At 42.0% G+C, this 11,402-nt stretch overlaps 1 long non-coding RNA gene across 1 annotated transcript; it reads left to right on the forward strand.

Annotated features, from left to right (window-relative positions):
- Positions 1–745: 745 nt before the first annotated feature.
- On the forward strand, positions 746–6,573 carry LOC144381230 (uncharacterized). Its single transcript, XR_013446119.1, has 3 exons — positions 746–815; positions 1,914–2,331; positions 2,964–6,573. It is a non-coding gene; the product is annotated as an uncharacterized LOC144381230 (long non-coding RNA).
- Positions 6,574–11,402: the final 4,829 nt, after the last annotated feature.

Genomic DNA, 11,402 nt, shown 5'->3' on the forward strand with positions numbered 1-11,402 from the left:
CCCACTTTTGGTTTCGGCTCAGGTCATGACCTTAAGGCCATGAGATGGAGCCCCTCATCAGGCTCTGCCCTCGGAGGGGAGTCTGCTTATCTCTCTCTCTCCCTCTCTCCCTCTCCCAAGCCCCTCCCCCACTTGTGCACATACTCGCTCACTCTCTCTAATAAATAAATAAATCGCAAAAAACAAAGAAAATAAGAATAGGAAAATCTCTCTCTGAGGTTTAGTGAAACTGGGGACTTTGAGACACTGGAAATGTTCCTGTCCTCCTACCTGTAAAAAGATGCCCCTCCTACATGTTGTGTGATATACTTTTTATCACAGTATTGAAGTATCCTTAGAGATTGAACAGACCACCCTCCACTTTTTTGAAATGATCTATCACAATCCTGAGAAATTTGATGACCTGCCCAAGACCATGCATCCAGCCAGGGATTGAACCCAAACCCTCCACAGCAGTGCTTTCTTCAGTGAGTGGGTGGTGTTTGTTGTTCTCCTTCATCATGGATCTGGTTGGGTAAATACTCAGATAGATAGACTAATAATCCATTAACTACAGGGAAAAACCAATATACACCCCCATAGCTTTGATCCAACTTCTATTGATGCAAGGGTCCCTGGCTTCTGATGGGCTTACATCAGAGGACAATGACCTCAAGAACTAACTTGTTTTCACCTTTCTCGGTGAGGGCATTGGCCTCATGGGTGGGTGCTTCCAAGTGAGGCCTCTGCAGTGCTGGGTAGTAGAAAGGCCCAGGACTTCTAGCTGGGTAGGCCTGTTGAATGGAATCTGTCACTAACTATGACTTCAGGCACAGGTACAATTTATTTTCTCCAATACTCAGTTCGCTCTTCAATAAAAATGGGGACATGTATATTTTCTAGGACTCAATGAGATCACATGTGATGCATGCTCTGTCAATTTTAAGTCTTAATAGTTGGTAATCTTTTCCTCCTCTTCCTCCTCCTTCTCCTTCTCCTTCTTTTTGGTTAAAAAGTATTTATGCCTATTAATGGTGTTGGGTGAAGGGCTTAGAGAACTCACTACAAGTTATTTAAACTTTTTTTCTCATTAAAAGGATATGATCAAAGCAATTCATGCACATTACAGAAAAATCAAAAAGACAGAAAGTGAAAAAGATGACAATATTCCATTGCATGTTAGTAGTTGATAGATATCTTTCTAGACTTTCCTCTATGCACATATAATATACATGTTATATACAGATAACATCATATGGAGTTACTATATTGTAACTTGCTTTTAAAGTCCAATAATAGATCATGAACATCTTAACATATAAATGAACCCATTTGCACAACTTAATTTTTAATTACTACACAGTAGTCCATTGACAGTGGATTCAGTTATCCAAACCAATTCTCTTTGATGGATATGCAGAGTGTTTCCAATTTTCTGCTGTTATGAACATGCTACAGTTAACATTTTTGTGGGTAAGCCTTTGTCCACACCCTTAATTATTTTCTTAGTACAAATGCCTAGAAATGGAATTACTGGATGAAGGCATTTCCTAATGTGAAAGGGTTTTAAGGACTTGGTTCTCATCAAGATCATTCAAGGTAGCAGTGATGAAAGGCCCCAGCTTCTTCAGGATACCCGTGTCACCAGGGTCAGAGGCAGAAGAATGGACTTGCATGTCCATCCATCCTAATGGGGTTCCAGCTCATGTCTGTGGGCTCTAGCCTGCTTCCCACCCACTCCCCCACTTCACAATTGATCTTCTGTTCTTGAACACCTGCCCCATGGACTTCAGGCTCTAGTAGCAGATATGAACACAGTCTTACAGGGACTATTTATTCAGTCCCCTCAAGAAGGGAGGGGGGGACATAATTGCATAAGCCCGTTCCCTGTAATACCTCCCACTGATTCCGTTCCTCTGGTTGAACTCTGACAGATACAATCATGAACAAAGAAGACCTATTGGAGGTGATGCTGCTGCAGAGACAGAAGTGACTGTGCATACATACAGAGAGGAAGGGATGGATCTGAGATCTATTAAAGATGTAGGAAGTCAAGACTTGGTGACCTATCAAATATGGCAGTGAGGAGGAGAGAGGGGTCAGGAATGCGCCCAGAGGTTTTAGGTGAGGTGACTGGGTGGAGGGATTTTGGATGGGGATGGGGGGTAGGGAGAGCTGGAGACCCACGTTTAAGACTGTTAAATCGGAGAGGCTTGACAAATCTCTAAGTGGAGATTTGTAAGAGGTGTTGGATACATGGAACTGCAGCTTGTAGGGGATGAACAGGACCATCATCGGTACCACATGGAGGCTAACACCATGGGAGTCGGTGAGCTCCCTCTGGGAAAGCAGGTAAGGTAAGACAAATCTCTAAGTGGAGATTTGTAAGAGGTGTTGGATACATGGAACTGCAGCTTGTAGGGGATGAACAGGATCATCATCAGTACCACATGGAGGCTAACACTATGGGAGTGGGTGAGCTCCCTCTGGGAAAGCAGGTAAGAAGAATCTGAGATTGAGAGGCTGTAGAGGAGAAAGCCAGATTCTCTGGATGAGGGAAGATTGAATTCAGAAAAGAAAGGGGGGTGGTCAGAGGGTCAGATGCCGTTAAGAGCTTGAACCAAAAAAAGGGCTAAATATGGGTCCACTGGATTCAGTACCCAGGAGGTCCCTGGTGACCATTGTTGATAGAAGTTTCAGTGGGGTGGTGGGGGTAGAAGCCAAATTGCAGAAAAAAAAGATGGGACTTCAAGAAGTTGAGACAGGACCACTATCTTTGAAGTCTTGGCTGTAAATAGAAAAAAGTAATACATGAGGAAGAGGAATACAGGATTGAGGAAGGACTTCTTCAGAAATGGAAAAAATTTGAGTAGGTTTGCTGAGGGTACGGGCCCATTTGAGAGGGATGATTAGAAAGAGAGCAGAAGGGGGAAACTATGGAAGAAGACCACTCCATCGGTTGACTTTGTGGATTAATTTGTCAGGAGGAGCATTCAAAGTGAGGAGAGTGGAGAAGAAACTCCCTGGGATGCTTTGGAGATGGCTGGAGGAGACGGAGACAGAGAACAAACTCCACATGGGAGGTATACCAAGCATACCAAATGGGAGGGATATCACAGCCTCACGGAGAGAAGAAATCGTGTAAGAAGGAGAAACAAACCAGTGCATCCGTGGTTTTGGCAAATAAGGAGGTTACTGACAACCTTTGTCCAGAGTAATTTCATTATATTGGTGTGAACCCCAGCCAAAGTATAGTGGATTGAGATGTGATAGAAATGTGATCAATTATCTTTTATTTACCAAGGCAGATATAAGTTAGCACTTTGTGGGAGATCATGGCGACTGATGGCAGAAGGTCTGTAAGTGGGCACTCTGGTGTCTTGGCAGTGCAATTTGGTAAACTCTGTTTGGAAAGCAATTTGACAGTAAATGCCAATAACCTTCAAATATTCATATTTTGGAGTATTCTATTTCTAAGACTCTACCCTTAGAAGGTATTCATAAATACTGGAAAATTTTATGCCTAATAATATTTATCGTCAGGCCACTTATAACTGCGAAAAGGTGGGAACCACCTAAACTTCTGCCAAGAGAGAAGAGTTTAAGTAAACTATGGTATGTTCGTTTGCTGAAATCCTGACTAGTTATCACAAATGACGTTTGTGAGTCCTATAACATTGAAAGATGTTTATGCTATAATGTTAAATTACAAAGCTGGATAGACCATTGAAACTACAGGGTAATTATATGGTGTTTATAAAGCATCTCTATGATGGAGGCAGGGGGGTCGCATGAATACAATACAGAAAAATGTTACTAGTGCCTGTGTCAGAGATACAGGACTATATATAGGAGATCCCTATTTTTATTCTTTCAGTTTTCAGTTATGTCCCGAATTCTCTTTAGTGAACATGTAACATTTTTAAAAAATTTAAATAAGCATTTTTTAAAAAGAGGTTTGGTGGTAGGGGCACCTGGGTGGCTCAGTCGGTTAAGTGTCTGCCTTTGGCTCAGGTCATGATCCCCAGGTCCTGGGATCAAGCCCCATGTCGGGCTCCCTGCTCAGCGGAGAGCCTGCCTCTCCCTCCCCCTCTGCCTGCCGCTCTGCCTACTTGTGCTCTCCATCTCTCTGTCAAATAAATAATTAAAATCTTTAAAAAAAAAAAAAGAGGTTTGGTGGTAAAGGGAAGGGGAGGGATAGGGGAGTGGCTTGAGAGAGGGGAGTGGGTTTTTAGGATGGGGATTATCTGAAAGGATTTATGGTCACGGGAAAGGGTGAGGCTGATTCAGGAGAAAAAAGACTCCAGGAAGGACACAGGAGTCAGGGATGGGGTGGGGGAGGTGGTGGTGGGGTTGGGAGAGTAGCTTGAGAGAGGGGAAAGACATCTGTTTTGAGCAAGAGAGGAGGTAAGAACGGGCAACTCTGGAGATGTACTGGAGGGAAGTGGAGGGACTTTTCATCAGGGAACATTTATTTTATTTGGAAACTAGGAATCTCAATCCGTTGAGAGCCAAGATGTGGGAGGGAAGTGGTGTCATTTACCATGTGTCATCTCAACAAAGATTTTTATTTAAGCCTTTCTAAGGACAAGGCACCGTTCTATGCAGGCTGAAGAATAAGAGGGTGAATTAAAATGAACCAGACAATCTGAGACATGCAAACAAATAGCCACAAAATAGAATAGAAAGGGCTCTGTGCCATAAAATAGGTCCAGAAAAGGGTGGAGCTTTTAAGCTGGGGCTTAGGGAAGGCTTTTTGAAGAAGAGGGTATTGGAGATGGGTCTTGGAATAGCACTTAGACATATGGTTTGGGGGCGTTGGGGAGAAGACAGGGAGTAGCATGAGGTGGTACAGGAATAAGAAATCCCAGGGTCTGTTCAGATGAGATCTAGTAGCTGAATTTGGTTAGAACATAGTATATACAGGAAATAGGATATAGAAGGTGAGGGAGCCGATTTTGTAAGGACTTGAATGCCCAGGTAAGGAATCTAGACTTTATTCCATGCATTAGGGGTTTCTAAATTTTTTTAATCATGCACCCTATTAGTAATAAAATGTTAGAATATGTATCCCTGACATATGTATGACTATTCATTATATGTGTTTATATCAATAATTAATATATTAAATATTAGCAAAGCTTAATTTCTTTCTTTGTAAGTAAAAACAAATAAAAACAGATTCCTTTAAGAAAATGAAAGAGCAAGTCACAGACTGGGAGAAAACATTTGCAAAAGATAAATCTAATAAAGGACTTTATCCAAAACATTCAGAGAACTCTTAAAACTCAACAGTAAAATAAACAACCTGATTTAAAAATGGCAGGGGCACCTGGGTGGCTCAGTCAGATGAACGTTGGACTCTTGATTTTGGCTCAGGTCGTGATCTCAGGGTTTTGAGATGGAGCCCCGCACTGCATGGGCTCCATGCTCAGCGGGAAGTCTGCTTCTCTCCCTCTCTCCCTACCCCTCTCCCTCCTGCTCGGTGTGTGCACGTGTGCTCTCTCTTTCCCTAAAATGAATAAATAAATCATTAAAAATATATAAATAAATAAATAAATAAATAAAAATTAAAAAGGGCAAAGACCTGAGCCTCAACAAAGAAGATGTACAGATGGCAAATAAGCATATAAAAAGGTGCTTCACATCATATGTCAATAGGGAATGCAAACTAAAACAACAATGAGATATCACCACACACCTTTTAGAATGCCAAAATCCAAAATCCTGGTGAGGGTGTGCAGCAACAGGAATGCTCATTTTTGCTGGTGGGAATGCAAAATGGTACAGTCACTTTGGAAGACAGTTTGGTGGTTTCTTACAAAACTAAACATACTCTTACCATACAAACGATCCAGCAGCCATGTTCCTTGGTATTTACCCAAATGAAGCAAAAACAACATACACACAAAAACCTGTACATGGATGTTTACAGCAGCTTTATTCCTAATTTCCAACACTTGGAAGCAACCAAGATGTCCTTCCACAGGTGAATGGTACAGATAAACTGTGGCCCATCCAGACAATGGAATATTACTCAGAGCTAAAAGGAAATGAGCTATCATGCCATGAAAACACATGGAGAAATTGTACATGCATATTGTTAAGTGAAAAAAGCTAATGTGAAAAGGCTACATACTGTATGATTTCAACTATATGACATTGCAGAAAAAGCGAAACTGTGGAGACAGTAAAAAGATCAGTGGTTGCTGGACGGTGGAGGGGAGAGAGGACTTTCAGGGCAGTGAAATGTACGTGTGATACCATAATGGTAGATACATGTCATCATGCACACGTCCAAGCCTACGGAATGTGCGACACCAAGAGTAAACCCTAATGTGAACTGTGGACTTGGGGTGGAAATAATGTGTTGACTTAGGTTCATAGATTACAACAAATGTAATACTCTAGTCAAGGATGTTGATAGTGGGGAAGGCTGTGCCCATGTGGGAACAGAGGCAGATGGGTATGCTCTGTACTTTTTGCTCAGTTTTGCCGTGACCCTAAAACTGCTCCAAAAAATAAAGTTTGTTTAAAAGGAAAAGTCACTGTCATATGACCAAATGTACACAGCCAATAAATACAGTAAAATATTAAAAACCAGAGAAATCGATTTCTGATCCTTTCCCCCCCACAAGCCAATGATTTATCTTGTGCATTCCTGGGGGTTTGCACCCCCTACTTTGGAGACCTGTGGTCATATGAATCCTCCTTTGGCAGGGGAGTGCTGCAACCTGGTCTTCGTGCATAAGCCCCTGGAGCCCAGTATGAGACTGCTGGAAGGAGGCAAGATTGGTTAGGAGGTCAGCCTTTTTTTACTTACTCATTGAGTTCTTCCTCTAGGCAATGCCCCCAGAGGAGGTAAAGTAAATAAAAAGGAATACAATGGAGGAGGCCGTAGAGATGATGAACACATTATTGCCCAGTCCAGTTACATCGGGGCTTGTCTCAGTGAGGACCAAAGGCTACAGAGCCATGGATGAACTTTGGGTAAGGTGAGACTGGGGGAGGAGGGCATGGCAGTGGCCTAGTGAGGAAAAGGCCTTGCATCCGCCAGAGATAGCTGCTGTTTCTTGTACTGAAGGCCTGGAAGTGAACTCATCCCATGGCCTGCCCCTGCATCACCAAACTACTGCCTACGCGTTCCCCACACTGATCCTTGCAGGACCCACATGCCCCCAATAGAACCCCTTTTGCTGTCTGTCCCCTCTTGGCACTGTCATCTTCTTTGTGCTATGGCCTCTCCTGCCAACTGATATACCATCAAGCATCCCTCTTTTGCCCAAATCTGTCTTTCCACTGTGCCTTCTGAAATTCCCTTTCCTTAGTAAATAAAGCTACCTATGTTATTAACCTCATCAATTCCTGGGCTCAACCGAAGGCACAGCTGCTCCATAAAAACTGTGGAAGAGATGCTTCCATCTGGTAACATTTCCAGTGCTATTTCCAGGATGGTTAAGCCTCTCTGCTTGCATAAACCCTGTTTCTTTGAGAGTCATGCCACGTAGTTGCCTCCGCCTCCTGCTTCCGGTCACTCGTCTTCTGACCTTCTGGTCACTCTCTCTCTGCTGCAAAGCCTTTAGCTCTTGCTTACACTCCTGCCCTCCACCCTCACCCTGCTATTGTTCAGACAAATTCATCATCCCCATGGCAACAGTCTAGCTTCTTTCTTACTTGACCACTCTGACTCTAGAGACCAGCACCCAACTCCACATGGAATCACCCTGGCTCTAGGAATACCATTTTCCTCCCAATTCCATTTCTCTTTATTTCTACTGTTCTAAGACACTACGACCTGAGGGCCAGATGCAGCTCACTATTAACTTTGTAAATAAAGTTTTATTGGGACACAGCCATGCCTCTGTGTTTAGGTATTGTCTATGGTTATTTCTTGCTACAACAGCAGAGTCAAGTAGCTGAGACAGACACCATATGACCCACAAAGCCTAATATTTATGACCTGGCTTGATAGAAGAAGTTTGCTAACCCCCATTCTAAGCACACAAAATAAAATAAAAATCTTTTTCTATAAAATTAATACCCAAGCATTATAGAAAGTTTAGAAAATACAGAAAAGGATACAATAAAGAAAAACAACTCGTTATTCCATAACTTAGATACAATCACTATTAATTTTTTAGTGTTTTTCTTTCTGTTATCTTGTAGTTTTCATGCCTAAGTGTGTGTAAATATAAATATGCCTATATACAAAATTAGGATCATAATTTTAAAACCTGCTTTGTGATTTCAAAATATATTATGAATATTTTCCTATATGAATTATTATGTTTTTGTAACATGATTTAAACTTTCTGTGTAGTAGTCCATGGAATGGCAGTAACAAAATTTAGTCAGTCATCATGGCAGAAAGTTTATGATGTTTACAATTTCTGCTCTTTTAAATAATGCTGTGATGAACATTGTGAACATTCTTAGCTCTGGAAGGTCATGAGAGGAGGGTTAGAGTCATCACCTACTGAATGGACATTTTGTATTCTCTCTCTCTCTCTCTCTCTCTATATATATATATGTATATAGTGATAAGAATGCTAGTAAGTCAGCATTGTATTTCACATATTCCTAGTGGTCCTTGGGGGTGTGGGGGCCTGGGGGGCGGGTAGGGAAAGGGCTGGAGGCAGGAGGAACAGTATACACTAGCACCAGCAATATTTTATGAAAGCAATTAACTGGGAAACAATGTTAAGAGTGCTATATTATATAGGTTACATATTCTTGCTTTAAATCTTAAAGACGAAAAAAATAGAATTTTCTTTGTGATGAATAAAATTTTAATTGTTGGGTGACTGGGTGTTATGAACCAAACTGGGCAAGATGCAGGGATGGGAGTCAGTTGGGAAGACAAATGGACCACTTGAGGTTTGCACATACATGTATCTTATGATAGTGACATTGCATGATTTTGAATCATGCAAATTTTAAATAGTGGGATATTAAAATAGCAATAAAGTCTCACCTTATACACAAAATTAGAAACAACTTGAATTCCCCCAATTTTAAAAATTAGCCAAAGATTGGGGCACCTGGGTGGTTCGGTCTGTTAAATGTCTGACTCTTGATTTCAGCTCAGGTCATGATCTCAGGGTCCTGAGATTGAGCCCTGCATCAGGCTCTGTGCTGGGCATGGAACCTGCTTAAGATTCTGTCTCTCCCTCTCCCTCTGTCCTTCCCCGCACCCCCCATCCCCAGCTCATGCACACGCATGCTCAATCTCTCTCTCAAAAAAAAAATTTTTTTTAAAGATACACACAATTAGCCAAAGATTGAGTATTTTTTAAGTAAGTACATTGTAAGCCTTATTTATGACATTGCTGTATGACTGTCTCATGGAAGAGAAATACCCAGCACCCTTTGTCAATATCATGGGGATCACACTTTTTTTTCATGAGCAGCAAAATTTTGATGAGTGATTTTGATGACCGCTATTCCATTATTCTAATGTTCGATGTTATCATAGTTGCAAATATTAGTATCATCCTGACATTCATCAAACATTGTTAATTCATGGTGGTGTTACAAGTACTGAAAAATACACCTGAAATTCAATAACCTTGGAACATGAGTTAGATGTGATTAAAAAGCCACTAAGATGGCAAGTAAGTGAGACGCATGCAATGCTATTTATTTAGGAGAGAGCAGTCTGCAAAACATTAAAGAAGATGCTTAGAAAATATAGAGTAGCATTAATGCAAAAAATGTGCTATAATAGCAGGAGACTTAACAGCTCCATAATTCATCCTCTCTAACTGATGTTTATTCTTGTGAAGACAATTTTCTAGGATATGCACATTATGAATAATGTTGAGTCTTCAGGTATGTATCTCTTAGATAAAATAAATCATATAGGAAATTGTTTTAGGTAAATTCAAGTGAGGAAATCCTAGAGACATTTGGAAATGCAATGTTGGAATTCAAAGAAGAGACCCAAACTGGAGCTGTAAAGTTGGATGTTATCTGTGCAAGACTGAGAGTTTAAATCATGAGACTTGCTAAGGAGAGAGTACACATTTAAGAGAAGGTCAAGAACACAGTCTTCTGAAGCCACCAAAATCAGAGGACAGGAAGCAGAGAGGGAGGACACTTACTGAGAACCTAGCACGTGTCAAGAAAGTTCCAAGCATATACTTCTAGCATCTCATTGAATCCTCGCTGTCGCCCTGCCAGGCTGCTGCCTACACCTGGTTGTAGAATGAGGGCAATGAGACGTGAGAGGTAAAGCAGCTTGGCCCAGGTCAGTCAGGTTTGTTGGATTCACTGCTTCCTTGAGAGGCATGAGATCAAGGCATGGGTAAGCCTGACATAGAAAAATCAACTGCAGGGGTGCCTGGGGGGCTCAGTCAGTTAAGCGGCCAACTCTTGATTTCAACTGAGGTCACGTTATCACTGTCCTGGGATGGAGTCCCACATCAGGTTCTGCACTCAGGGCTCAGGGGGGAGTCTGCTTGAGATTCTCTCTCTCTCTCTCTCTCTCTCTCTCCCTCTACCCCTTCCCCACTTGAGCACATGCACTCTCTCTACAATAAATAAATAAATCTTTTTAAAAAAAAAGAAAAGAAAAATCAACTGCACAATTTCAAGACAGAGAGGAGAGAAGGTGAGGTAACTCAAATGAAATGATCCAGTGCCCTCTGCCTCCGTGAATGGCACCACCATCTACCCAGTCTGCAAAGTCATAAATCCAGGAGTTATCTTTCACTTCCCTCTTTCTCACCCCTGTATCAAACCCGTCAGGAGCTCCTAGGATATCTACCTGAAAATTATATTCTGGCTTCACCACATCTCCTGCCCACCACCTTACCCTAAGGTACACACTTCTCTCTCCCCTAGAAAGCTCTAGTCCTCTTCTTATCCCAGCTACAACCCATTTTCCCTACAACAAAAAACAAATGAATACCATTGAGATTTGGGGCATTAGCTAATCATTATTCATTGTTGGGGCTTCATTACTGGGGCTGACCTGTCCATTTCAGAGTGTGTAGCATCCCTGGCCTCTGTCCAGTAGCCCCCCAAGTGAGCGCCTCCACTGACTTTCAAACATCCCTCTGGGGGAAAGGTAATACTGCTCAGCCCCACCTCACCCATCCCCAGGTTGAGATCCACGGAAGCTGGGTGATCATTTAATGTAAATCAGATTATGTCACTTACAACATTTAGTTGTTCCCCATTTTACTGAGAATAACACCCCAGTTCCTTCCAAGGTTGGCAAAGCTGTTCATGACCTGGCCCCATCTACTTCTTTAACCTCATCTTCTAGAACCCTCCTCCTTCTCCTCTTACGTGCTTCGGTCCAGCTTCCTTTCTCATCCTTGGCCACATCAACCTATCTCCTGCCTCTAGGCCTTTGTGCCTGTTAGTCCCCTGGAATAGCTCCTCCTTTGGCTCTTCTGGATTGGCCCTTCTCTCTT

Source organism: Halichoerus grypus, chromosome 1 (genome assembly GCF_964656455.1).
Source record: "Halichoerus grypus chromosome 1, mHalGry1.hap1.1, whole genome shotgun sequence".
NCBI lineage: Eukaryota > Metazoa > Chordata > Mammalia > Carnivora > Phocidae > Halichoerus > Halichoerus grypus.